The sequence below is a fragment of the Oncorhynchus masou genome, chromosome 12 (assembly GCF_036934945.1).
Source record: "Oncorhynchus masou masou isolate Uvic2021 chromosome 12, UVic_Omas_1.1, whole genome shotgun sequence".
NCBI lineage: Eukaryota > Metazoa > Chordata > Actinopteri > Salmoniformes > Salmonidae > Oncorhynchus > Oncorhynchus masou.
In genome coordinates this window covers 50,100,175-50,126,744 of record NC_088223.1, presented here as the reverse complement: position 1 = coordinate 50,126,744, position 26,570 = coordinate 50,100,175, and the positions used below count along the sequence as shown (strand labels likewise).

Below are 26,570 nucleotides of genomic sequence, written 5' to 3'. Positions count from 1 at the left end.
GGCTGAAGAAACTCGTCACCCAAAACCCTGACTAACCTTTACAGATCCACAATCGAGAGCATCCTGTTGGGCTGTATCACAGCCTGTTACCGCAACTGGAGGGCCTTGCGGCTGAGGGTGGAGCGTTCTGCACAACGCAAACTACCTGACCTCCATTACACCTATAGCACCCGATGTCACAGGAAGGCAAAAAAAGATAGTCAAAGACAACAACCACCCGAGCCACTGCCTGTTCACACCGCTACCATCCAGAAGGCGGGGTCAGTACAGGTGCATCAAAGCTGGGACTGAGAGACTGAAGAACAGCTTCTATTTCAAGGCCATCAGACTGCTAAACAGCAATAACTAACTCAGAGAGGCAGCTGCCTACATGGAGACCCAATCACTAGCCACTTTAACAAATGGATCACTAGTCACTTTAAACAATTCCACTTTAAATAATGTCACTTTAATAATGTTTACATATCTTACATTACTCATATCATACGTATATACTGTATTTTATACCATCTATTGCACCTTTCCTAAGCCGCTCGGCCATCGCTCATCCATATATTTATATGTACATATTCTCATTCCCCCTTTTTAGATTTGTGTGTATTAGGTAGTTGTTGGGGAATTACATGTTAGATATTACTGCACTGTCGGAACCAGAAGCACAAGCATTTCGCTACACTTGCATTAACATCTGCTAACCAGGTGTATGTGACCAATTTGATTTGAGAGAGAGAGAGAGAGAGAGAGAGAGAGAGAGAGAGAGAGAGAGAGAGAGAGAGAGAGAGAGAACAGGCCATAATGTGATCAAGAAGGACAAATGGACTTGCTCAGCTCCTCGTCTCTGGCCCGGCCCTAGAGCCACAGCCACTCAATGATTTATGGCTGTCCTATCTGGAGCTGGGGGCTGGCTGGGGCTGACTTAGGTCCAGAGAGCCCCATGGCTGCTTTATGAATTCTACATGGCATGCCTCAAGGGCAATGAGAATTTAGCCTTGGGCGAGACTGCAAAATAGCACTGCTATGCACGGGGGGAATGTCAAAGAGAAATAAGCAAAGGTGACTTTCAAGCTTTTCAATATACCAAATATGGCAATATTGCTGGAGATGTTAAAAACTCTGCTAATCTACCCGTCTCTTTTTGGTGCCTGCGTACTGTACTATACCAAGTTATCAGGGAATCATCACTGCCATATATCTGTTATGTTTTAGCATGGTTGTTTCTCTAATGTAGAAAATAGTTATTTGAAACAGAACCTCGTTAATTGGTTTTGAATTCATATTCATTTCCAATATGCAAGCAGGCTTCCATTTACTCGTTTCTCAGGTGAGAATTGCATTCCTTCGTGGAGTAAGTGTGTACTGTCGCTCCCTTTAAATCCATTGCAAGACATGTTTTCTGAAAACAGAGGCTTCACAGTGGCACTTTTAGCATAGTATAATGTATTTGGGCTTCTAATATGGTATTTGTGGGCATTTGCATTTGGTTGGGAGGATGGCTGAAGACTGAAATCTAAGTGATTCATCTCGATTCACTCATCTGAATATGAATAGCTTCGTGAAAAAAAAGTGAGGAGCAGTTGTGTCTGCAGCCCTAGCCCTGAGGCCATGGGAAACTCAAGTCACTGCAATATTCACAAAGACCACAATTTGAAGGGACCAAAGGCCTTTCTTTGCCTTGCGGCAGCCCACCGATGTGCAGGGACTGGTGGGATGGCACTCTACCTCCAGGCCAGATTAGTCAAGATGGTTCTTTAGGCTCTTATAGGGATTTGTCAGATATTACAGTCCTACAGCGCTGATGGTTCTGCTCTCTCTACTGTTACTACTGCTGATAACAACAGCCAGCAATTGCCTGGCTTCAACATGGACTCTTAATCAATGAGAATAAAGGACACGGAGGCTTAAAAGTGGTTCGAGCTGACACTACTTGTCCAGATTCTGGTTTATAAAGACCAGGAGAACCATCAGAAGGACAGAGAGAAGTCTGGTGTGGACCTGCTTTGTCTGTGTGGACCTGCTTTGTCTGTGTGGACCTGCTTTGTCTGTGACTGGACCGCTGCTGGCAAGACAGGAGCAGACTGGATTGAAATCACTCCCCTTATTCGAACAACATGAGATGGTCCACTCTGCACTATGCAACAAACAGAGGAACATGATGTTCATGTTAAGATGTACTGTGGTTCCTCCTATGCACACGGAAACACACTAAAGTGGGCCTACGCTCTCATAGCTTTGCTCTTAATGTACACCACCCACACATCCCCTGGCCTCGGTCAGCACCATTCAGTAGCAGAGTGGCGGTGTGGAGTGAGTGTCACTGTCACTGTTGTTCTTAGCTATGTTTCATGTTCCCCAGTCACAGTGGTAAATAACAGAGTGACTACATTTTAAATAGTTGCAAAGTTGCATCCACCCAGTTCCCCCTGCAATGTGAACTAAAGTGCACTGGGAGCAGGTTGAACACACAGGTGTTGGCGACAGCATGGCAAATTATAGGAACATAACCCAGGTGGTGGCAAGGGGACAATAGCTCACACTGAGCAGCTGGGCCAGTGACCGTGTCCATGGCCTAAGAGTGGGAGACACCCTGAGCCTGCTCTTTATTCACAGCTTACACGGGCATGCCTTTGACTGGTGCAGGCAGCCGTTCAACAGGCAAGCTAATTTATGGCGGCGCGTGGGGTTGAGCCGGAGGGCAGTAAATACTGGAGAAGAACATGTCCTTTCCCTCACCTTTCCTAATAGCCAAGTACTCTGCCTTTCCATGTAACCTGTACATACCCCAGCCCACACCCTCGCTCCCCAGCCCAGGTCCCTGCTGCACCAGGAGAAATGTCACCCTGTAATTCCATGAAAATAACTGATGGGGTCAGTGAACGTCACACTTGGTGATTGTAAAATGGGATCTTTCAGTATGAGAAATGTGGAGTGCACAGTAGGGGCTCCCCTTATCTTGAAACACTGGGCTCCGATACATTTCCCCCTACTGCACTGTGGATTCAGGAGAAATCACAGGGCTTAATGTGAGGAATGCAGACTGAAGGAGTTTGCTCTTGACCCCAAACTGAACTGCTGTCTCCAAGGAAATGGAGGAGCTAGCTTCTGCACCAACTGTTGGTGGTTGGTGGTAGTCTAGCGATCAAGAGTTTTGGACCAGTAACCGAAAGGTTGCTGGTTCGAATCCCCAAGCCGACTAGGTGAAACATCTGTTGATGTCCCTTTGAGCAAAACACTTAACCCTAATTGCTCCTGTAAGTCACTCTGCATAATAGTGTCTGCTAAATGACCAAAAAATGTACAAAATAATTATACTGAACAAAAAATATAAACGCAACAATTTCAATGTTACAGTTCATAAGGAAACAAGTCAATTGAAATAAATAAATGAGTCCCTAATCTATGGATTTCACATGATTGGGATGGGGTGCCGCCACGGGTGTGCCTGGGAGGGCTCCTCACCCACTGTGGAGCCAGGCCCAGCCAATCAGACTGAGTTTTTCCCCACTAAAGGGCTTTATTACAGACATACAGTGCATTCGGAAAGTACTTTGTTGAAGCACCTTTCATAGTGATTACAGTCTTCTTGGGTATGACACTACAAAGCTTGGTGCACCTGTATTTGGGGAGTTTCTCCCATTCTTCTCTCCAGAACCTCTCTAGCTTTGTTATGTTGGATGGGGAGCGTCGCTGCACAGCTATTTTCAGGTCTCTCCAGAGATGTTCGATCGGTTCAAGTCTGGGCTCTGGCTGGGTCACTCAAGGACATTCAGAGACTTGTCCTGAAGCCACTCCTGCGTTGTCTTGGCTGTGTGCTTAGGGTCGTTGTTCTCTTGGAAGGTGAACATTCGCCCAAGTCTGAGGTTCTGTACTTTGCTCCGTTCATCTTTCTCTCGATCCTGACTAGTCTCCCAGTCCCTGTCACTGTAAAAACATCCATACAGCATAATGCTCTCACCACCATGCTTCACCGTAGGTATGGTGCCAGGTTTTCTCCAGAAGTGATGCTTGGCATGCCAAAGAGTTCAATCTTGGTTTCATCAGATCAGAGGAAATTGTTTCTCATGGTCTGAGAGTCCTTTAGATGCCTTTTGTCAAACTCCAAGCAGGCTGTCATGTGCCTTGTACTGATGAGTGGCTTCCATCTGGCCACTCTACCATAAAGGCCTGATTGGTGGAGTGCTGCAGAGATGGTTGTCCTTCTGGAAGATTCTCCCATCTCCACAGAGGAGCTCTGTCAGAGTGACCATCAGGTTCTTGGTCACCTCCCTGACCAAGGCCCTTCTCCCCCGATTGCTCAGTTTGGTTAGGTGGCCAGCTCTAGAAAGTGTCTTGGTGGTTCCAAACTTCTTCCATTTAAGAATGGAGTGCACTGTGTTCTTGGGGACCTTCAATGCTGTAGAAATGTTTTGGTACCCTCCCCAGATCTGTGCCTCGACACAATCCTGTCTCTGAGCTCTACAAACAATTCCTTCGACCTCATGGCTTGGTTTTAGCTCTGACATGCACTGTCAACTGTGGGACCTTATATAGACAGGTGTGTGCCTTTCCAAATCATGTCCAATCAATTAAATTTATCACAGGTGGACTCCAAACAAGTTGTAGAAACATCTCAAAGATGATCAATGTAAACAGGATGCACCTGAGCTCAATTTTGAGCAAAGGATCTGAATATTTATATAAGGTATTTCTTATTTTTTTTATTAATTAAAAACCTCTTTTCACTTTGTCATTATGGGATATTGTGTGTAGATTGATAAGGATTTTTTTTATTTAATCCATTTTCGAATAAGGCTGTAACGTAACAAAATTTGTAAAAAGTTAAGGGGTCTGAATACCTTCCGAATGCACTGTAAATACTCCTCAGTTTCATCAGCTGTCTGGGTGGCTGGTCTCAGAGGATCCCGCAGGTGAAAAAGCCATATTGGAGGTCCTGGGCTGACATGGTTACACGTGGTCTGCGGTTGTGAGGCCGGTTGGACGTACTGCCAAATTCTCTAAAACGACTTTGGAGGCAGCTTATTGTAGAGAAATTAACATTAAATTCTCTGGCAACCGCTCTGGTGGACATTCCTGCAGTCAGCAGGCCAATTGCACGCTCCCTCAATACTTGTGACATCTGTGGTAATGTGTTGTGTGACAAAACTCCACATTTTAGAGTAGCCTTTTATCATCCCCAGTACAAGGTGCACCTGTGTCATGATCTTGCTGTTTAATCAGCTTCTTGATATTCCACACCTGTCAGGTGAATGGATTATCTTGGCAAAGGAGAAATGCTCACCAAAAAAATGTGCGCACAAAAGTATAATATTTACCTATGGGGAATAGGCAGCGGAGGACACACTGACGGGTTGTGCTGTTTGGGTGGTAGCAGTGGTGGGGTCACGCCAAGGTTCTGTCAGTTCAGAACACTGATGTAATGGATTGGTGCTACATCTGTGCAAGTTCCCTACTTTGTTCATAAAAAAGACAAGTCATCAAATAACTAGACAAGATTTTAACTGGATAACTGATAACAGATGACCATCGTCACACTGCAGTGTATGGATGGACAGGATATTACATAGTATCATTTCCTGGTGGCTGTAATGCTCCTCTAACTTTGTCCTCATTTATCCCGAGGAAGTGACGGTTGAGGTGACCCAGAGTGGTGAGAGGTTCCATATTCTCTCATCGTCGGCGACAACCTTTTGGCAGTTTGCCCTTTCAGATGTCTACCCTGAAGGATCGACTGGTTTCTGTTCTGCTCATCAACTGGCTGTGTGGGAATCAATTCCCGAGCTACCCGTCTGAAAACCTGGCGGTTCCTTGTCATCTTCATGGAGACATAATACCACATCCCAAATTACTGACAGTACCAAATTATGTGTGAAGTAAGCTTGGTTGTCACCCTATCGGTTGGGATGGAATGTTGTTGAAGCTGTCAGACCGCTGGTCTGGTCTTCAGGGAGGTGAGTCTGCTCTCACACTGCCACATTACCACTGTGACCTTGTAGTCCCATCACAGGGGCTACAGATGTGCGAAGCCCGCTCGGGCACAGAGCGCGCACACACGCGCGGTAGTGAATGGGCTCCCCAGCCCAGTTTCCTAGCTGAGGCAGACTGGGGCAGTGACTTTGCCCTGTTATGGAGATTCCAGGTGTGAGAGAAGATGCAGTGAGAGGGATGGGGTAAAGGTCATTTCTGGTAGACGAGTACCAGCAGGGTCGTTTCTTTTGTAAGCAACATCAGGGAGCCTGATGCAGACTGCAGAGGGAAGCGTGTGGTGGATGGAACGGATAGAGATGCACTAGTCTAATATACTACCCATGTTACAGAGGATAACTCTGAGCTGCTCAACCAAGGGTACTTCCAGCCCTGCAGCTCTGTAACAACGAAAACAATACCAATGTCTTTACTCGTCAGTGGTACAGCAGCTGCAAACTATTTTCAACACATTTTTAGATTTGGGAATTTCTCGCTTGCATTTTCACTTCAGACACCCCAAGTCAAACATCTCTTCTGTTTCTTCTATCTCCAGGAACAAGGAAAGATTGGTGTGATCTTCAACGTGGGGACAGACGACATCACCATTGACGAGCCGGCTGTCATAGTTAGCGATGGCAAGTACCATGTTGTGCGCTTCACACGCAGTGGTGGCAACGCCACCCTCCAGGTGGACAACCAGCCGGTCGAGCGCTACCCACCAGGTAAGGCATGGAGCAGGACACTTTGAAATGGGTGGGATGAGTGGGAGCGCCAGATAAGTATACATTAAAAGAAAGAGGGTGTGAGAGAGAGAGATATCCAGGCTGTATTTTAACAACACAGACATGGAGGAAGGTGCACGGTGATTCCAGCTCAAGCCATCAAACAGAAAATATCACATCAATTCAGGGACAGTTGTTGGATGCTCTTGGCAAGCAAGTCCAAATGGAATTGGACGTTTGCCTTCTGCCATAGAGTAAATTGATTTGTTTTCTTCAGCACGCCCCAGCATTCAGTTTTGATATGTGCCATTTCACTATTCTATCTATTCAGAGCACTTTATGGAGTCGCCACATGGTGGGCACAGATAACTACTGCATAAACAATCTAATAACAATCTGAAATGGACACACTTCCCTCAAGCTGCCTTGCCGAGTACATCTGGCAGAGGATGGATTCGGATTCTTCGTAGTAATTGTAGCAGCCAGCTTGGCCGGTGGCAGAGTGGATGCTGAGAATGGGATCTTCGCACAGCCTCAGAGCAATGAAGGAACCCTCAGCCAAATCTCAGCTTTCGTTTTATCCCCCCCCCCGCCTGTAAAATGAGCTTTTATATGAGAGCACTGATGATGTGTGTGTGGTGTGAAAAGGGGAGGAGGAAGAGGTGTGTGGCACTCCAGTGGCGCAGCGGTCTAAGACACTGAATCTCAGTGCAAGAGGAGTCACTACAAATCCTGGTTTGAATCCAGGCTGTGTCACATCCGGCCGTGATTGGGAGTCCCGTAGGGCAGCGCACAATTGGCCCAGCGTCGTCCGGTGTAGGCCGTCATTGTAAATAAGAATTTGTTCTTAGCTGACTTGCCTAGTTGAAATTAAGGTTAGAAAATAACATTCTGTCGTCTGCTCCTTGTCCCTTCACCTTCTGTCTCTTTTCCATGCTATCTGACGAATCAAATCCAAAACATTTTTCACATTGCATCCTTATGATTCATGTAGTATCTAATGATCTGTTTCTTCTCCACTCACACTGGCCAAACTAACAATAAGAATTATCCAAAATGTGTCAATGATTTTCTAGATTGTAATTGATAGAGAATAGCTGAACTGCCCCTAACTACTTTAGTAAAGGTATTGTTCTTAATGACAGAGAACTCTCTCCCTCTCCACTTTCTTGATATTCAATACATGATCTGACAAAACAAGTCGTGTCTAGTCAGACAATCAGTTGTATACCCATATTTGGCACAGGCATTTTGTTGTACTGTATCTTTAAGGTAGGTTAAGAGCACCAGGGTAAGATTAGGTTACTATGCTACCGCAGGTATTTGGTTCCAGTACAGTCAAGTGGAGTGCTGCTCAAGGCTAGTTTTACCAAAGTTATTTTAATTTTATAATGGCTGCTTCATCCAATCTAACACTCCACCAATGGGGCACTAACCCAGTCAGTAATTGGCCCAATCATAACATTACTGTAACCGTATGTGAAAGGAGTAGAGCAGTGGAAATGAGGGATTTGAGCTAGATGAGAACTGTCACAGAGAAAGTTCAGATGCCATTGTCGTCCTTCTTTTGGATCGTTATTTCATTTTGAGTCTGATACAAGGCGTGTCATCCACAGTCACACAGACAAGGGAGAAAATTAATTATCTCACTAAAGCAATGCCTAGTAGTACCGGTAGATAGAGTCATATCCCATACCTTGGGAGCCTTTGATTTGTTCACAATAGAATGTCCTCAATAGGGCCTACCGAGTGGCACAGTGGTCTAAGGTGTCACTACAGACCCGGGTTCGATCCCAAGCTCTGTCAAAGCTGGCCGTGATCGGAAGACCCATGAGGCGGCGTATAATTAGCCCAGCATCATCCGGGTTCGGGGAGTGTTTGGCAGGCTGGGATGGCCCTATCCCATGTCCTTGTGGCAGGCTGGGATGGCCCTATCCCATGTCCCTATGGCAGGCTGGGATGGCCCTATCCCATGTCCTTGTGGCAGGCTAGGCGCCTGCAAGCTGACCTCAGTCACCAGTTTGATGGTGTTTCCTCCGACACATTGGTGTGGCTGGCTTCCGGGTTAAGCAAGCAGTGTGTCAAGAAGCAGTGCAGCTTGGGAGGGTCGTCCTTCGAGAAAACACATGGCTCTCAACCTTCGCCTCTCCCGAGTCCGTACAGGAGTTGCAGCGATGGGACAAGACTGTAACTACCAATTGGGGAGAAAGGGGGCTAAAAGTTGAAAGAAATATATGTCTTCCACAAATAAATACTCATCTTATATCTGTAAAGTTAATCACGCTTAACAGACTGTTTTATACTGTATACATAAAGTATATCTGTTCAGAGTAAATAACAACAATTGATTGAAATGTCTGTGTATAACATTTTGATGATATCATGAATCCCTTTCATCAAGAATAAAGAACCCTGCTAGGCTACTTCCCGTAACAGTCGCCATCTCCCTTCCATTGACATGATAACAACCAGAAAATGTCTTCTTGACATTTACTCATGCTTCTAAATGGTTATCTTTTGAATGCATGCATTGTTGCTTTCTTGCTGTTTTCTACCAATTACAGTTCAATCTCTTCTTCTATTTTGTATGCATTTAAGCCCTGATGCTTTGCTAAAAATGTCATAATTACACCAATCCCCCTAAATGATCCAGCTCAGTATTTTATAAATAGAAATAAACACCATTCTAACTAATGTACCATTTGTTACTGTCCCTTAACTAAATACCACTAAGTAAAGCACAAGTTTCTTTTAACCTGAAGCTGGGTTAAAATTGATAACTTGCTAAATGTGTTAGCCATGATACCCTGTCTCTAACCTTGTGATCTTTCAACTTCCAGACTTTAACCTCTAATCTGTCTCTCCAAATTCTTTGAAGGGAACTTTGATAATGAGCGCCTGGTTATTGCTAGACAAAGAATCCCATACCGACTTGGTCGGGTAGTTGACGAGTGGCTACTCGACAAAGGTAAACCGAAAAAAATGAATGAATCCATTAAACAGTTACTAAATCCAGTTAAATCCCTCTGTCTAAATCCCTGTAAGAGGTGCAGTGCCAAGAGGCAAAGGATCAAATGCTGTTACCTATGTACGGTATAGAGCTACATGTTGGGTATGTTTGGACTGAAATTGACTGTGGATCATAGTGACTAGGTTGGGAACATAGATATATATCCTCCAACAGCCACCTTGGGGCATTTTGAGTAACGTACCCCGGCTCATTTAGTACCATTCTAAAATATATATATATATATATATATATACCAAATGGGTAACAGTACATCTACCAGGTATTCTTTGCAATCCCCAGACCATTTGGGAATGCTGCACCTCTTCAGAGATTTTTAAATTAATGAACTAAACGTAACCCCTGACTAACCCTCCGACAACGTCCCTCCAATTATTGTGTTTAATTAGATGCTGCTGATTTTCTTACCTTGTTGTTATCTGTTTATTCTTCTTGTGACAGAAACATATTTAAAGTGATAACTAACCTGTTAAACAACTGGGATAATTAGCTGGTAATGGAACATAGAGCATTTCATCTAATGTTTGTGGTTCTTGCAACAAGGTGTACGTATCCACAATAAACCTTCCACTTGATTTCACATCCTGGTCCCTCTAAATTCTCTAGTCATGTATAGTCCACGCTGTGGTTGACTGACCATGCTAAAACCCACGCACTAACGTGACCCCACTAAACACCACTATACTCTCCAGATGACTTCCCTGCGTCCCTGGCAACCATGTCACAGACATTCGGGACAAAGGAGCGGAGACCCTGACAGACCTCTAGGTTACTGTCACTGCGACATAGTTCATTAGAATTCTCCTGAGATTGGCACACGACATTACCCTCTCTCGACATGCTGAACTCACTGGGTGACGTAACAGGGACAGTGCTTACCAATGCTGCTGTCAGTGGTGGAGTTAGATAACCCGAGGGAGAAAACACTTCCCTTCCACCAGAGGTAGTCAGTCCACTCAGTACAGTGGGTCCCAGAGGAGCAACGCTGATTGGTCCGTCAGCTTATGACTGAGAGGATGAAGGGGAAATGCCCTGTGTCTAGCTGTCCTTCAATTCAGAGAAACAACTCCCTGTACTTAATGGAGGAAAGTAATGTGCTTACAATTTCCCATGACACTCTTTTCTCACATTACTCCATGTAAACACACTGATAGTGAAATGTACGTAAAATTATACGCATTGTTGTGCCATCTTCCCCTCTCGCAAACACTTAACTGATTTGAAAAGCACATTTGTTTGGACCCTGTGACCAGGATTGAGCCAATTCACTAACTCAATTGAAAATTGAAAATACTTTACCAATATAACATTCAAACTAACCACATCTTACCCTCAGAATATATTGGGCCAATATATGTGACCAGTACGATGACTAAATATACAAACCAGACCACTGACATTGAGTTGAACATTTCAGACAAGCTTTTAACATATACTTCCATCATTTAACTTGTTGTGCTGAGTTCCAAATCTGTTGCCAAGGCCCTTCTGGGTATCTAGAACGGTATAACTCATACTGTAATTGGATATCCGCCTGTTTGTGTCTCTCTCCTTTCTCCCCATTTCTATCTTTCGACCTCGATCCCTCTTCCTCCTCTTCCTTTACCTCACTACAGGACGACAGCTGACTATCTTCAACAGCCAGGCAGCGATAAAGATCGGGGGTCAGGATAAGGGCCGGCCGTTCCAGGGTCAGATCTCTGGCCTCTACTATAACGGCCTGCAGGTGCTGACGCTGGCGGCAGAGAATGACCCCAGTGTCCAGGCTGAGGGGAACCTGAGGCTGGTGGGAGACTCCCTGTCTGTGCTGACCACTGAGACCACCTCCACCACCCCACTGGCAGCCTCCGACATGTCCACCACCATCATGGAGACCACCACCACCATGGCCACCACCACCACCCGCAGGCAACGCTCACCCAGCATGAGGGAGAGCATATCCCAGGTCAGAGGGAAGGCCGGGTGGGGGCATGCGAGGCAGGGTACTAGGGCCATGTTGAACGTTATTAGTGACCAATGGTGCGTGAGGTGATGTAATGATGACTGCTAACTAAGACTAGCCATTTTAATCAGTATGTTAACTGTCCCTCATTGAGTAATCCTGGTTTTAACATTGTACTATAAGGAGCTGTACGTATGGTGTTTTCCCACTGTTAGAGGTGACTGTGACAAGGACTGTGGGCGAGCTCGTGTTAGGACTGAAGGCATTAGACAGACAGCATAAGTAACCATTTAGATGGGAAGGTTTTGCGAAGGGACTCCGCCAGACAGACAATATGTCCATTATCAGGAGGCTGGCTGCGTGAGACAGACACTCCATCTACATTATAGCTCATTTAGCCACTCACCAGGCAGACAAATCCAAACAACCCTTAAAGAGCACTTTCACAGGAACAATCTCTCTCTCTCTCTCTCTCTCTCTCTCTCTCTCTCTCTCTCTCTCTCTCTCTATTCCTCTCTCTCTATTCCTTTGCACATTTTCAACATATCCCATGCTGGCATGCCTCTGCCAATAAGAGGCTGTAATTACTCATTAAAACCAAGAGCTTTCAAGAAGGGAGCACAGACAAAGCACTGGACCTAGACACGTCTTTGAACATACGTTAGCTCTCTATTGGAAGTGTTTTCCTGGTTTGTTGGGGGAAATGAATTCATGTATGATGCCTTTTCAATGTCATGGTCACAGTGCACACCAGATAGAAAAACCATCAGACCCTGTGGAAGTCATTGTGCTGTTTTTAAAACTCCCTCAGCAGCGTGATGCACTCTTTTCTTCTTCTTTTTTTCAGCTACAAAGCTGTAAATCCCCCAAAAGCTACATTTACAGTTTTTTTTTAGCAGACAGAGCTACATTTCCTTTTCTACACCGACTTGCATATGTATTAGGCCGCCTGTGGGCATATAGATCCACCCAAAAGGCCCCACCACATTCAGTGTAAGTTGTCAAGGGACCTCCATCCTTTAATACGCCCCCATTTCTTGGATTCAACCTTTTTTCCCCCTCAGCCTTTGGCTTTGTTGATCAAGATATGATTGAAGGTCACACTCAGGAACAATTTATGCCAGTCATGGCTAAACTGCCTATTTCCATATCCAGCGATCCGGTAGTCATTTGCATGAATGTTGATGAACCACAATTCAACCCCACGTAGAACCTTGGACTAATATAAATAGCCCTAGGGAGACCAGCAGAGCAAAAAGGGGGGGGTTACAGAGAGACCACCTCAGAGCTGCTCTTATTAGGCTCCCAGCAGAATATTTCTAACTACCAAGCTTGTCCTTTCAACACATGAAAACATAATTTATGTTCACAGGCTGTCTGAATATTTCAAACAACATTAGTCACTTGAAATATTAAACAGTACAAGTTGAAGTTATATTCAAAGTCATTTTTTCTCTAACACTCTTATTGGGAGAGACAAACACCTGTGTTTATCATGACATACGGCGGGACCCAGATGCAGGAGGCAGATGGTTGGAGTCTTACAATCTGTATTAATCCAAAAAGGAGTAGGCAAGAGAATGGTCGTGGACAGGCAAAAAGATCAAAACCAAATCAGAGTCCAGGAGTGCAGAGTTGCAGACAGGCCTGTGGTCAAGGCAGGCAGACTGGTCAGGCAGGCGGGAACAAAGTCCAGAAATAGGCAAGGGTCAAAACCGGGAGGACTAGAAAAAGGGAGAATAGCAAAAAGCAGGAGAACGGGGAAAAACGCTGGTTGACTTGGAAAAACATACAAGACGAACTGGCACAGAGAGACAGGAAAAATGGGGATAAATACACTGGCCCAGAGAGACAGGAAACACAGGGATAAATACACTGGCCCAGAGAGACAGGAAACACAGGGATAAATACACTGGCCCAGAGAGAGAAGAAACACAGGGATAAATACACTGGCCCAGAGAGACAGGAAACACAGGGATAAATACACTGGCCCAGAGAGACAGGAAACACAGGGATAAATACACTGGCCCAGAGAGACAGGAAACACAGGGATAAATACACTGGGGAAAACAAGCGACACCTGGAGGTGGTGGAGACAACAACGAGGACAGGTGAAACTGATCAGGGTGCGACAGTGTATTCACTTGGCAATCCTCTCTCTTCTGTTGTGGCTATGATTTATTCTCCATCCTGTACTTTCTAGGTTCCTCATAAGATTAGCACGTGTGCTACTGAACAACTCAAGCTCAATCAATCTCACATTCAGCTAACTCCCTCTGTGCCATTAGACGACAGTAGTGGGATATAAGATACTGTAATCATTTCCCCAGGCAGTGGTTTACATTGAAAGTGTTTTGTGTACCTGAGACGAACATTCGTCATGGCGTCATGTCATAAATTACGAAAACAAACCAAATTAATAATACCTACAGTTCCACCAGAAACAATAAACTTGCTTATGAAACTACAGGCGTTGTATACACAGACACAGGAAGGGAGGGAGTAATTGCTTTATGAACGCAGTCAGGCAGATCTAATATGCAGCAATAAAGCATGTTTTAATTAGAGAATCAAAACGCCACAACGATGCCGTTATTTGTTATGTGTGGATTACAGTAAGACACAGGGGCCAGACAAGACAACTCTTTAATCGTCCTACAGTTTTCACACGGCCAAGCAATTGTTCTGATCACAGTTGCTAAAGCTTTACTGTGAAAAAAAACGAAGCTTTAGATCACTTTTCGTACACTAACCACGCCTCCAGATGTCTTTAAAGCACATTTGATGGATGACAGTACTCTGTAACCGCCATTGCCCAGTAAGCATGTCAAGTTCCAGCTAAATCCGAACCCTGTAAATGCATTGATACCGTAAGGTGGGGCAAAGGCTACTTCCTCCAGCTAAATAAGTTGATTCGGCTTGTCCATACGATAATGAAGGCGATAAATTGATGTCAATCATAGCCTAACTGCTTACCTCCAATGTCAAACCTCCCTGTCTATGCAAACCTAGGTCATTAGCATAGATTTACATCGACTAGATTTCTCAAGCCCTTGTTGAATTTCAATGCTCTTTCAGAAGGTCATAATGCTTTAGGGTTGACTACACCTGCTTGTAGTGACCACATTTATTTCTACATTTACTGACACTGCCTTTTCTCCTCAAAATAGTACCGTGTGTCTATTCCTTTGATATTTTATATAGGTAAATAATACACTGTGACAGTTGAATACATGTTTGAATGGAAAACATTGTCTTCGAAACTGCGATGACAGTTTGATGGAACATTGTTTGAGAAGAGCTCAGGGCAGTCCAATGATTAATATACTGTATGTGAGAGCTGTCAAAACAAAAAAGTGGTGTCTCATATCAAACATGTGCAGATATGATTTATTGTGAGGTTTCTGTGCCTTGACATGTGAGGACAAACTGATGCAGTCGTGTAATCTCCGGATCAAACTACAGTGAGTTCCAAAAGCATTGGGACAGTGACAAATGTGTTGTTGTTTTGGCTCTGTAATCCAGACCTTTGGGTTTGAAATGATACAACGACTGTGAGGTTAAAGCGCATACTGTCAACGTAAATTTGAGGGTATTTTCGTACATTATTGGGTGAACCATTTTGAAATTACAGCACTTTTTGTACATAGACCCTCCATTTTAGGGGACCAGAAGTATTGCTACAAATTCACTTATAATGTGTATTAAAGTAGTCATAAAGTTTAGTATTTCGTCCCGTATTCCGAGCACGCAATGACTACATCAAGCTTGTAACTCTACAAACTTGTTGAATGCAGTTTCTGTTTGTTTTGGTCGTGTTTCAGATTGTTTTCTACCCAATAGAAATGAATGGTAAATAATGTCTTTTGTCATGTTGGAGTCACTTGTATTGTAAATGAGAATATAATATGTTTTCTATACACTTCTACATTCATGTGGATGCTACCATGGTTATAGGTTGTCATGAAGGAATTGTGAATAATGATGAGGGAGAAAGTTACAGATGCACAAACATCGTACCCCCAAGACATGCTAACCTCTCACCATTACAATAACAGGGGAGGTTATCATTTTTTTGGAGGGGGGGGGGTATGATATTTATGCCTCTAACTTTCTCACTCCTTATTCACAATTCATTCAGGATTAGCCGTACAAATGGTAGCATCCACATGAATATAGAAGTGTTTATAAACATGTGTTTTTCTTATTTACAATAAAAGTGACTCCAAAATGACACATGACATTATTTACCATGAATTTCTTTTGGGCACAAAATAATCTGAAAACGATCAAAACAAACAGCAAATGCATCCATTCACAAGCGTTATGTAGTTATTGCGTGCTATGAATATGGGACCAAATACTAAACTTTTTACTAGTTTAATACACATATAAGTGAATTTGTACAAATACTTTTGGTCCCATTTGGTAAAATGGGGGGGGGGGCTATGTACAAAAAGAGTTGTCATTTCTAAATTGTTCAAATTTAAAAAATAAAATAAAAAGATGAAGATGAAGATACCCTCATAAAATCTGACAGTCTACGCTTTAACCTCATACTCGTTGTATCATTTCAAAACAGCAACAACAACAAAATGTCACTGTCCCAGTACTTTTTGGAGCTCACTGTATATGATATTTATGTAGCTTCTGTATATGTCTGGGATATAAATGTATGACTAGGTACAGAAGGTAGTAGGAAAGAAAAAAAATAGATGATTCTGTTTGAGCACAATCATTGCATCATGAAACTAGCACTGTGAAATTGAATCCTGGCCCATAATTAACTGTTTTTCTAATATTGACCTGGTGGAAACAGCATGGAGTGCAATACTCCAGCCTGAGTTTTCCTGAAGTATTCTCGAGTACGGAAGTTTCACTTGCAAGCTTTATTTTGCGGGGATAACTTTGTGTTATTGTTTTATTAATGTTCGACATTGACCACGAAAGAGTTTTAAAGATTGAATGCTGTATAGATAACAAAGCGCCAACGTTGTGTCCTCTTCTTCTCCTCAGTCTCAGAACTCGGATGACATCTTGGTGGCTTCTGCTGAGTGTCCCAGTGATGACGAGGACCTGGAGGAGTGTGAGCCTGGAACAGGTGAGTCTGTCTGTCAGCCCTGGCCTGGGGTTCAGTGTCGTACCAAGGCCCTAGGTTGGAACAGGACCTCCTAGGATCACCTACTGTCTTCCTACACTAGGGACCAATAGGCTAGTTTTAATGAGCTCATGGATAAAACCGAATGTAGCCTTGGTCTAGCCCTATCGCTACTTTCAAAGTTGTAATTTTGTCTGTTCTCCTCGCTCGTCTTTTCCTCGGGCTACTATCTCTGCTTTGAACTCGCTGTTAGGGGAGATTTCACTACTGCCACTAGCTAGCAAGATCTTATCTCAAGATGAGAAGATCTCATGCTATCCTTGTGCACTCCCATAAACAAAATAAGAAACAAACGGGGGGGGGGGGGATAGCTGAGGCCGTCATGTAGGTCTACATTTGGTTGTCGGAGGCAGTGTTCATCATATCAAGCTCATAGAAGGTTCTGGTGTTTGTGGATGACTGATCTTCATATTCCTACAGCTATCACTGCTTCTGCTCCATATTTCACTACTGCCTGCCTGGCCCTGGCCAGTGTGAGCTGTCAAAGACAAGCTGCAAAGACACAAATGTCCTGGCAGAGACTGAAAGCCCATTATGGTGAAGGTCAGGAGTAGGGTTGGACAGAGCAACATTTCCTCTTCTACGTTCTAGTCTTTAACTCGCCAAATCACGCAAAATGCAGCAGGGCTTCATTGTAGTCACATTCATTACTAGGGTTACTCATGAAATGTATTACAGTTGAGTCGGAGGTTTACATACACTTAGGTTGAAGTCATTACAACTCGTTTTTCAACCATTCCACACATTTCTTGTTAACAAACTATCGTTTTGGCAAGTCGGTTAGGATATCTACTTTGTGCATGACACAAGTCATTTTTCCAACAGTTGTTTACAGACAGGTTATTTCACTTATAAGTCACTCTATCACAATTCCAGTGGGTCAGAAGTTTACATACACTAAGTCGACTGTACCTTTAAACAGCTTTGAAAATTCCAGAAAATGATGTCATGCTTTAGAAGCTTCTGATAGGCTGATTTAAATAATTTGAGTCAATTGGAGGTGTACCTGTGGATGTATTTCAAGGCCTACCTTCAAACGCAGTGTCTCTTTGCTTGACATCATGGGAAAATCAAAAGAAATCATCCAAGACCTCAGAAAAAAAATTGGAGACCTCCACAAGTCTGGTTCATCCTTGGGAGACATTTCCAAACGCCTGAAGGTACCACGTTCATCTGTACGGAAGTATAAACACCATGGGACCACGCAGCCGTCATACCGCTCAGGAAGGAGACGCGTTCTGTCTCCTAGAGATGAATGTACTTTGGTGTGAAAAGTGCAAATCAATCCCAGAACAACAGCAAAGGACCTTTTGAAAATGCTGGAGGAAACAGGTACAAAACTATCTATATCCACAGTAAAACAAGTCCTATATTGACATAACCTGAAAGGCCGCTCAGCAAGGAAGAAGCCACTGCTCCAAAACCGCCATATAAAAGCCAGACTACGGTTTGCAACTGCACAGAGGACAATGATCGTCCACTGGTGTGATGAAACAAAAATAGAACTGTTTGGCCATATTGACCATCATTATGTTTGGAGGAAAAAGGGGAATGCTTGCAAGCCGAAGAGCACCATCACAACCGTGAAGAATGGGGGTGGCAGAATGACTGGTGCACTTCACAAAATAGATGGCATCATGAAGCAGGAAAATTATGTGGATGTATTGAAGCAACATCTCAAGACGGTGGTGGAAGAAGGTGAGGACCAATGCGCAGCGTGGTAAGTGTCCATATTTGTAATAAAGTAATAGAACACTGAACAAAAACGAACGAACGAAACTGAAACAGTTATGTCTGGTGCAGATAGAAAACACTCAACAGAAAACAATCACCCACGAAACACAGATGGGAAAGGCTACCGAAGTATGATTCTCAATCAGAGACAACTAACGACACCTTCCTCTGATTGAGAACCATACCATACCAGGCCAAACACAAAATAGAAAAACGAACATATACAACTCACCCCCTAACCATACTAAAACAAAGACATAACAAAAGAACTAAGGTCAGAACGTGACAGTACCCCCCCCCCAAAGGTGCGGACTCTGGGCGCAAAACCTGAACCTATAGGGGAGGGTCTGGGCGGGTGTCTGTCCGCAGTGGCGGCTCTGGCGCAGGACGTGGACCCCTCTCCATCATAGTCTTTACCCGCTTCTTAATCTGCCTCTGTGACGCCTTTCGAGCGGCGACCCTCGCCACTGACCTCGGACTGGGGACCCTAGCAACGGGTCCCGAATGGACGGGAGATTCCGGCAGCGCCGGAGTGATGGGCAACTCCGGTAGCACCGGACCGGCGGGAGACTCTGGCAGCTCCGACGTGAAGGGCGACTCCGGCAGCTCCTGGCTGACGGATGGCTCTGGCAGTTCAGGACAGACGGGCGGCTCTGGCAGCTCAGGACAGACGGGCGGCTCTGGCAGCTCAGGACAGACGGGCGGCTCTGGCAGCTCAGGACAGACGGGCGGCTCTGGCAGCTCAGGACAGACGGGCGGCTCTGGCAGCTCAGGACAGATGGGCGGCTCTGGCAGCTCAAGTTATTTTTGGGGCTGCCACTCGTACCAGCCCCGCTGCCGTGCTGCCTCCTCATATCGCTGCCTCCAGCTCTGCCTTGGGGCGGCGATATTCCCCAGCCTGTGCCCAGGGTCCTTCTCCGTCCAGAATCTCCTCCCATGTCCATGAGTCCCGAGATTTCTGCTGCTGCCCGATACCACGGTGCTTGGTCCTTTGGTGGTGGGTGATTCTGTAACGGCCGTTGGCGGTGGAAGAAGGTGAGGACCAATGCATAGCGTGGTAAGTGTCCATATTTTTTTATAAAGTAATAGAACACTGAACAAAAACAACAAAGTGAACGAACTAAACCAAAACAGTTATGTCTGGTGCAGATACAAACACTCAACAGAAAATAATCACCCACGAAACACAGGTGGGAAAAGGCTACCTAAGTATGATTCTCAATCAGAGACAACTAACAACACCTGCCTCTGATTGAGAACCATACCAGGCCAAACACAAAACACAACATAGAAAAACGAACATAGACAACCCACCCAACCTGACCATACTAAAACAACATAACATAATATAAGAAGTAAGGTCAGAACGTGACAGTGCCGAATAAAAAAAACGAGAACAGTTCAACTGTGTTTGGACCGACCTGGCTAGACCTTCTCAAGGTTTCCCTAATCTCGGGGGAATGGAATTGTCGGTTGGGTAGTGATACACAGTGGTGAGAACTATGGAGAAGGATAAAACTCACCTTCTGTTTGTATGGAAGTATGTGCGCAGCTATAAAATGGATTTCTTTATATAATGGACTTTAGAACATTCTCTGAATAAACGGTACTAATCTTTTGCATAAGCTGAGTCTTTGCCTAATTATTATTATACCCATGGTCTTACAAACCTCTGGGATTGGTCAAAGCTATTGATTGATAGTTATTATCATTGGGATTGAACATTCTCATGACAATCAGTCAAGTTAAAGCTTGATTGCAAATGGGTCTTCCAAATGGACAATGACCCAAAGCATACTTCCAAAGTTGTGGCAAAATGGCTTAACCTCTTGATACTCCCCATCCCGTATCCGGGATCGTGAATACAGCCTCAGGCTCATTAGCATAACGCAACGTTAACGATTTCTGAAAATCGCAAATGAAATGAAAATAATATGCCTGCTCTCAAGCTTAGCCTTTTCTTAATCTTGAAACTCCCCATCCCGGATCCGGGATTGTGACTAAGCCTCAGGCTCATTAGCATAACGCAACGTTAACGATTTCTGAAAATCGCAAATAAAATTAAAATAATGCGTTTGCTCTCAAGCTTAGCCTTTTCTTAACAACACTGTCATCTCAGATTTTCAAAATATGCTTTTGAACCATAGAAATTGACTAATTTGTGTAAGAGTATGCAAAGCTAGCATAGCATTTTGTGTAGCATGTAGCACGCAACATTTTCACAAAAGCCAGATAACCAAATAAATAAAATCATTTACCTTTGAAGAGCTTCTGATGTTTTCAATGAGGAGACTCCCAGCCACATACCAAATGCGCAGTGTTTCCTGAAAGCGTCTGTGTGTAGGAGAAATCGTTCCGTTTTCTACATTGCGCCTGGCTACCGAAACGAACCGAAAATGCAGTCACCTACAACGTGAAACTTTTTCCGGATTAACTACATAATATCGACCGAAACATGGCAAACGTTGTTTGGAATCAATCCTCAAGGTGTTTTTTCACATATCTCTTCATTGACATGCAGTTCATGGAAGCTTGCTTCTCTCTCTGTGCCCCATGGAAAAATACTGGCAGGTGACTTTTGCGCACCAATTTCGGCGGAGGACACCGGGCGGACACGTGGTAAATGTGGTCTCTTATGGTCAATCTTCCAACGATCTGCCTACAAATACGTCACAATGCTGCAGACACCTTGGGGAAACGACAGAAAGGGCAGACTCATTCCTCTTGCGTTCACAGCCATATAAGGAGATCATGAAAGACAGAGCCTCAAAAATCCTTGTCATTTCCTGGATGCCAAGTAATCTTGGTTTTGCCTGAAGCTCACGTTAAAGGGCACGCACAGAGAAGATATTTGTATTTCTGGACACGTCAGAGTGTTTTCTTTCGAACAGTAGCAATTATATGCATAGTCGAGCATCTTTTTGTGACAAAATATCTTGTTTAAAACGGGAACGTTTTTCTTCCAAAAATGAAATAGCGCCACCATAAGTGTAAGAGGTTAACAACACTGTCATCTCAGATTTTCAAAATATGCTTTTGAACCATAGCAAATCAAGCATTTGTGTAAGAGTATTGCAAGCTAGCTTAGCATTTTGCGTAGCATTTAGCACGCAACATTTTCACAAAAACCAGATAACCAAATGAATAAAATCATTTACCTTTGAAGAGCTTCGGATGTTTTCAATGAGGAGACTCTCAGTTACATAGCAAATGTTCAGTTTTCCCTGAAAGAATCTTTGTGTAGGAGAAATCGCTCCGTTTTGTACATCACATTTGGCTACCGAAACGAACCGAAAATTCAGTCACCAAAACGTCAAACTTTTTCCGAAATTAACTCCATAATATCGACCGAAACATGGCAAACATTGTGTAGAATCAATCCTCAAGGTGTTTTTTCACATATCTCTTCATTGATATGCAGTTCATGGAAGCCTGCTTTCCCCTCAGAATCGCATGGAAAAATACCAGCAGCTGAAAATGACAAACCAATTACGACGGAGGACACCGGGCGGACACCTGGAAAATGTAGTCTCTTATGGTCAATCTTCCAATGATATGCCTACAAATACGTCACAATGCTGCAGACACCTTGGGAGACGACAGAAAGGGCAGGCTCATTCCTCTCGCATTCACAGCCATATAAGGAGACAATGGAAAACAGAGCCTCAAAAATCCTGCTCATTTCCTGGTTGCCGTTTCATCTTGGTTTTGCCTGTAGCTCCCGTTCTAGGGCACCCACAGACAATATCTTTGCAGTTCTGGAAAATTCAGAGTGTTTTCTTTCCAAAGCTATCAATTATATGCATAGTCGAGCATCTTTTTGTGACAAAATATCTTGTTTAAAACGGGAACGTTTTTCATCCAAAAAAGAAATTGCGCCCCCAGAGTTTCAAGAGGTTAAGGACTACAAAGTCAAGGTATTGGAGAGGCCATCACAAAGCCCTGACCTCAATCCTGTAGAGAATTTGTAGGCAGAACTGCAAATTGTGTGCGAGCAAGGAGGCTACCCAAAACGTTTGACCCAAGTTAAACAATTTAAAGGCAATGCTACCAAATACGAATTGAGTGTATGTAAACTTATGACCCACTGGGAATGTGATAAAAGAAATAAAATCTTAAATAAATCATTCTCTCTACTATTATTCTGACATTTCACATTCTTTAAAATAAAGTGGTGATCCTAACTGACCTAAGACAGGGAATTTTTAATCTGATTAAATGTCCGGAAATGTGAAAAACTGAGTTTAAATGTACTTGGCTCAGGTGTACGCAAACTTCCGACTTCAACTGTACGAAACAAGAGGCTGCTGAAGGAAGGACGGCTCATAATAATGGCTGGAACAGAGCAAATGAAATGGCATCAAACACCTGGAAAACCATGTGTTTGATGTATTTGATACCATTCCAGTTATTCCGCTCCAACCATTACCACGAGCCTGTCATCCCCAATTAAGGTGCCACCAACCTCCTGTGATGTACGAAGGGGTCGTATTTTCTTACTCGCCTGTGTGATAAAAGGCTTGTTTTCATGCAAATGTTTCAAGAGTTTCAAAAGCGACATTAGATCATGATAGACGATTGGCCTTACTTGTCGCCAGTTTGCCCTATAAGATGTCACAAATTATCCAGACAAATGGTCATGGTCATGAGCCTTCTTTCTCCACCTATCCTCTTGCCCCTCCCTGACACTCCCTTTTATCAATGACACTGTCAGTAGAGGTGAATCGGGCCCTTGTCTTGTTTTTGTTGTCTTCCTAACCTTGATATTTGTCTCGATTTTTTTTTTTTTTTTTTTTTTTGTCGAGGTGGCTTGAGGTGGTGTAGTTATGTTCCTATCAACATCAAGGATGTTCAACCTCAGTAAACTAGCAAATATTGTTACTGGCATGCACACATCCGTCTGCAACTGCAAATCAAATGATTAAGGATGTATGTCAATGTTATGCAGCTGTTTTTGAATTTGTTTTTCTCTTCATGCAAAAATCATGTGGCAATATGTTGATGTACGTAAGTGACCTTATCCCATGGTTTGCTGTCTTTTTTTATTTTTATTAAGAGATGTCCAGAAATGTGATCTTGTAAGCAAATCCATATTATAGATAATACTGAATACTTAAACATCTTCCATATTAATTATCTTGCCCCTACATGGCGTAATATTACATGATTTGGAACATTGTAGCTATATAATGAGCACATTGTGTTTGTAATGTAATGAGCACAATTGTTCATTATTCGTGTCTGGGGTCTCCTAATGCTCCTCTAATGTGTGTCTCCTGCCCTCTCTTTTTCTTTTCTAGGAGGTGAATTAGTGTTGCCTATAATAACAGTGGATTCCCTTGAGCCCCCATCCATCGCCACCCGTTACCCTGCTATCCCCCCTCCTCCCACCTCCCTGTCCCCACTTGAGACCACCAAAGTGTCCCTGATGCTGTCCAACCCTCACCCTCCCTGCCCCCCGGATCAGGAGGACTGCGGTGACCCTGTGGAGGTCTCGGCCTTCGGTTCTGGGGAGATGACGGAATCAGATGATGAGGACTTTTACAAAAACTCCCCTCTGGTCACTGATAGGACAGTCCTGCATCCTCCTCCTCCCCCCGCCGTCGGTGAGGGCGGGGCACAGAAACCCCACAATCCCCGCCCCCTTCCTTATGCTCCCACCACCAACCCTGACCAGCTCCACATCCCTGCGGGCAAAATGAACACCCGTGACCAGGTGCTTCTGCCCCCTGCCCCTCCGTCATCCCGGTATACACCTGGACTAACTTACCCCCCCAATTTCCCCCATGTGCCCACAGCCGACCCTACAGCCCCCGGTGAGAAGGTCATGCACCCCGGCCTGGTGGATAGGATCGGAGAGTCCAGTAGCACCACAGGGATGGTGGTTGGCATTGTGGCAGCTGCTGCCCTCTGCATTCTCATCCTCCTCTACGCCATGTACAAGTACCGCAACCGTGACGAGGGCTCCTACCAGACGGACCAGGGACACAACTTCATCAGCAACCCAGTTTCCGAGGGCAACGGGGCCATGGTCAAGCTAGAGAAGACACCAAGCACAACCACGGCTGCAGTAGCTAAGACAGTAACCAAGGGCAAGAAGAACAAAGACAAAGAGTATTATGTCTAAGAGAGGGATGGATAGAGAAGGAGAGAACAAGAGAGATAGGCTAGAGCAGGGTTTCTCAACTCCAGTCCTCGAATACCCCAGAGAAGCACACCTGATTCAACTTGTCAACTAATCATCAAGCCCTCAATCAGTTGAATCAGGTGAGTTTGTCCGGGGCAGCAACAAAGATGTGTGCTGTTGGGGGTACTCTGGGACTGTTGGGGTACACTGGGATAGAGGAAAATCATGGAAAGGGGGTTCTCACAAAGAATTTCACTTCCACATTATCTTCTAGATAAATATCCAAAGTGTAGGGTGTAATTGTTACATTTGTGGCACACAAAAAAAAAGAAAATCCAATTTGCGATCAGTATTTCCACAATTCCTGTTCAATTATGCTTTGAGAATTTGTATCACATACCAAATATTGTATTGGATAACATACCATTTCATACAGGATAAGAAGCATATCCATTTTGCTGTGTTTGTATATAGCACCAATATCTATCAACTGTATGGTTATGGTTCCCAGTGAAAACTCAGTTTAAACCATTGTACTATAGAACCAGGATTGCATGAATGTCAGTTCATCATGCTCTATCTCAAGTCCCTATGTCTTTGTAATGAAGTCAGCGGTATCAGTGTGTACTGAAAGGTCATTATGGTAGATAAGGACAGAGCAACCCAGTAGAGTTTACTAGATTAAACTAAAGCCATACCCATATTTGGAGATTGGGTGACCCACCTTCTCTGCAGACTAGCCTACCCCATTTTTTGTTATCCCACGTAAAACGGCTTTCAACTCTGTCTATCTCTCTGGTTGTCCATGGTGCTATGTTAATGGTCCAATATCATTGAACCATGTTTCCTTTTGGGAAAATACAGGTTTTCAAAGGGAATACACCAGTTCACAGCAGAATTTAGCCAACAAACCCACACCATTGGATGGATGAGATGAGCTGGATTCTCTCATCTCTGTGTGAGGAGAGATCACCAAACGACAGTGTCATTCATTCCATCCAGGAACAAGTTCCTCAAGCTTAACAAATCTCAAAAAGCAAAACGCTACTGTAGCAAAGACATTGCTCTGTAAACATATTTGTATGTATAGATGTCTTGGGTTTGAAAAAGCATTGCTTCTGTGTTTGTTGGAATAGACGGGGGGGACAGACTTGAAAAATATACTACATGTGAGAGATGTTCTGCCCCCACGGTTACCACTGTCATCACTCCAGCCAGATCCCCCTATGAGGAAAGTAGAGACAGTGAATATGAAAGAGAGCTGCAGGACACATACACTTTTGAATAACTTTTTCTGGTTGTTCCTGTGGGAGGGGGGGGGGACATGTCCAAGCTTGTGTCAAGAGGCTGGCTTTCGCTTTCCTTCTTCAAAATTGGCACACAAAAAAAAAAAACTGGAAAGGCACAAACAGTAGAAAAATCTCTTTGAGAGATAAATACTGTGTTACCTTTGAAAGCAAACCAAACATGTATTCTGGTTTTTCTACCCATGAATAAAAGACTGTTCTGTATGATGAACTATTGAAGGGTTGTGAATTGTATAGCTACTTCTCAGATACTTCTGTGTTTCTCTTGTTACCATTCCTGCAGTTCCGTTTTTTAAAAATGTTTCCTTTTAATCCGATACAGATGAAAGGGAGCATTTTGTCTATGATGAGACACCATTGTCTGACTACAGAGACACATTATAAGTATTTTATTTTTGTCAATGTTGAATAACATGACATTTCCATTAAGGACAGGTTAGTGATTGTATGTAAACGTATCAAGAGAAAACACAAAGGATGATGTGCACTCTTTTGATTCATTTCTTAATTTCATGTACATTGAAAAACCTGGCTATCTTTGTCTATTGTTGCCATTCTCTCTGTTGTATCATGTTTACATTTTCAATTTCT

General features: G+C 43.9%; 1 pseudogene; it reads left to right on the top strand.

The window, feature by feature from the left end:
* Window positions 1-25,944, top strand: part of LOC135550299 (neurexin-2-like) — a 249,410-nt pseudogene extending 223,466 nt beyond the window's left edge.
* Window positions 25,945-26,570: the final 626 nt, after the last annotated feature.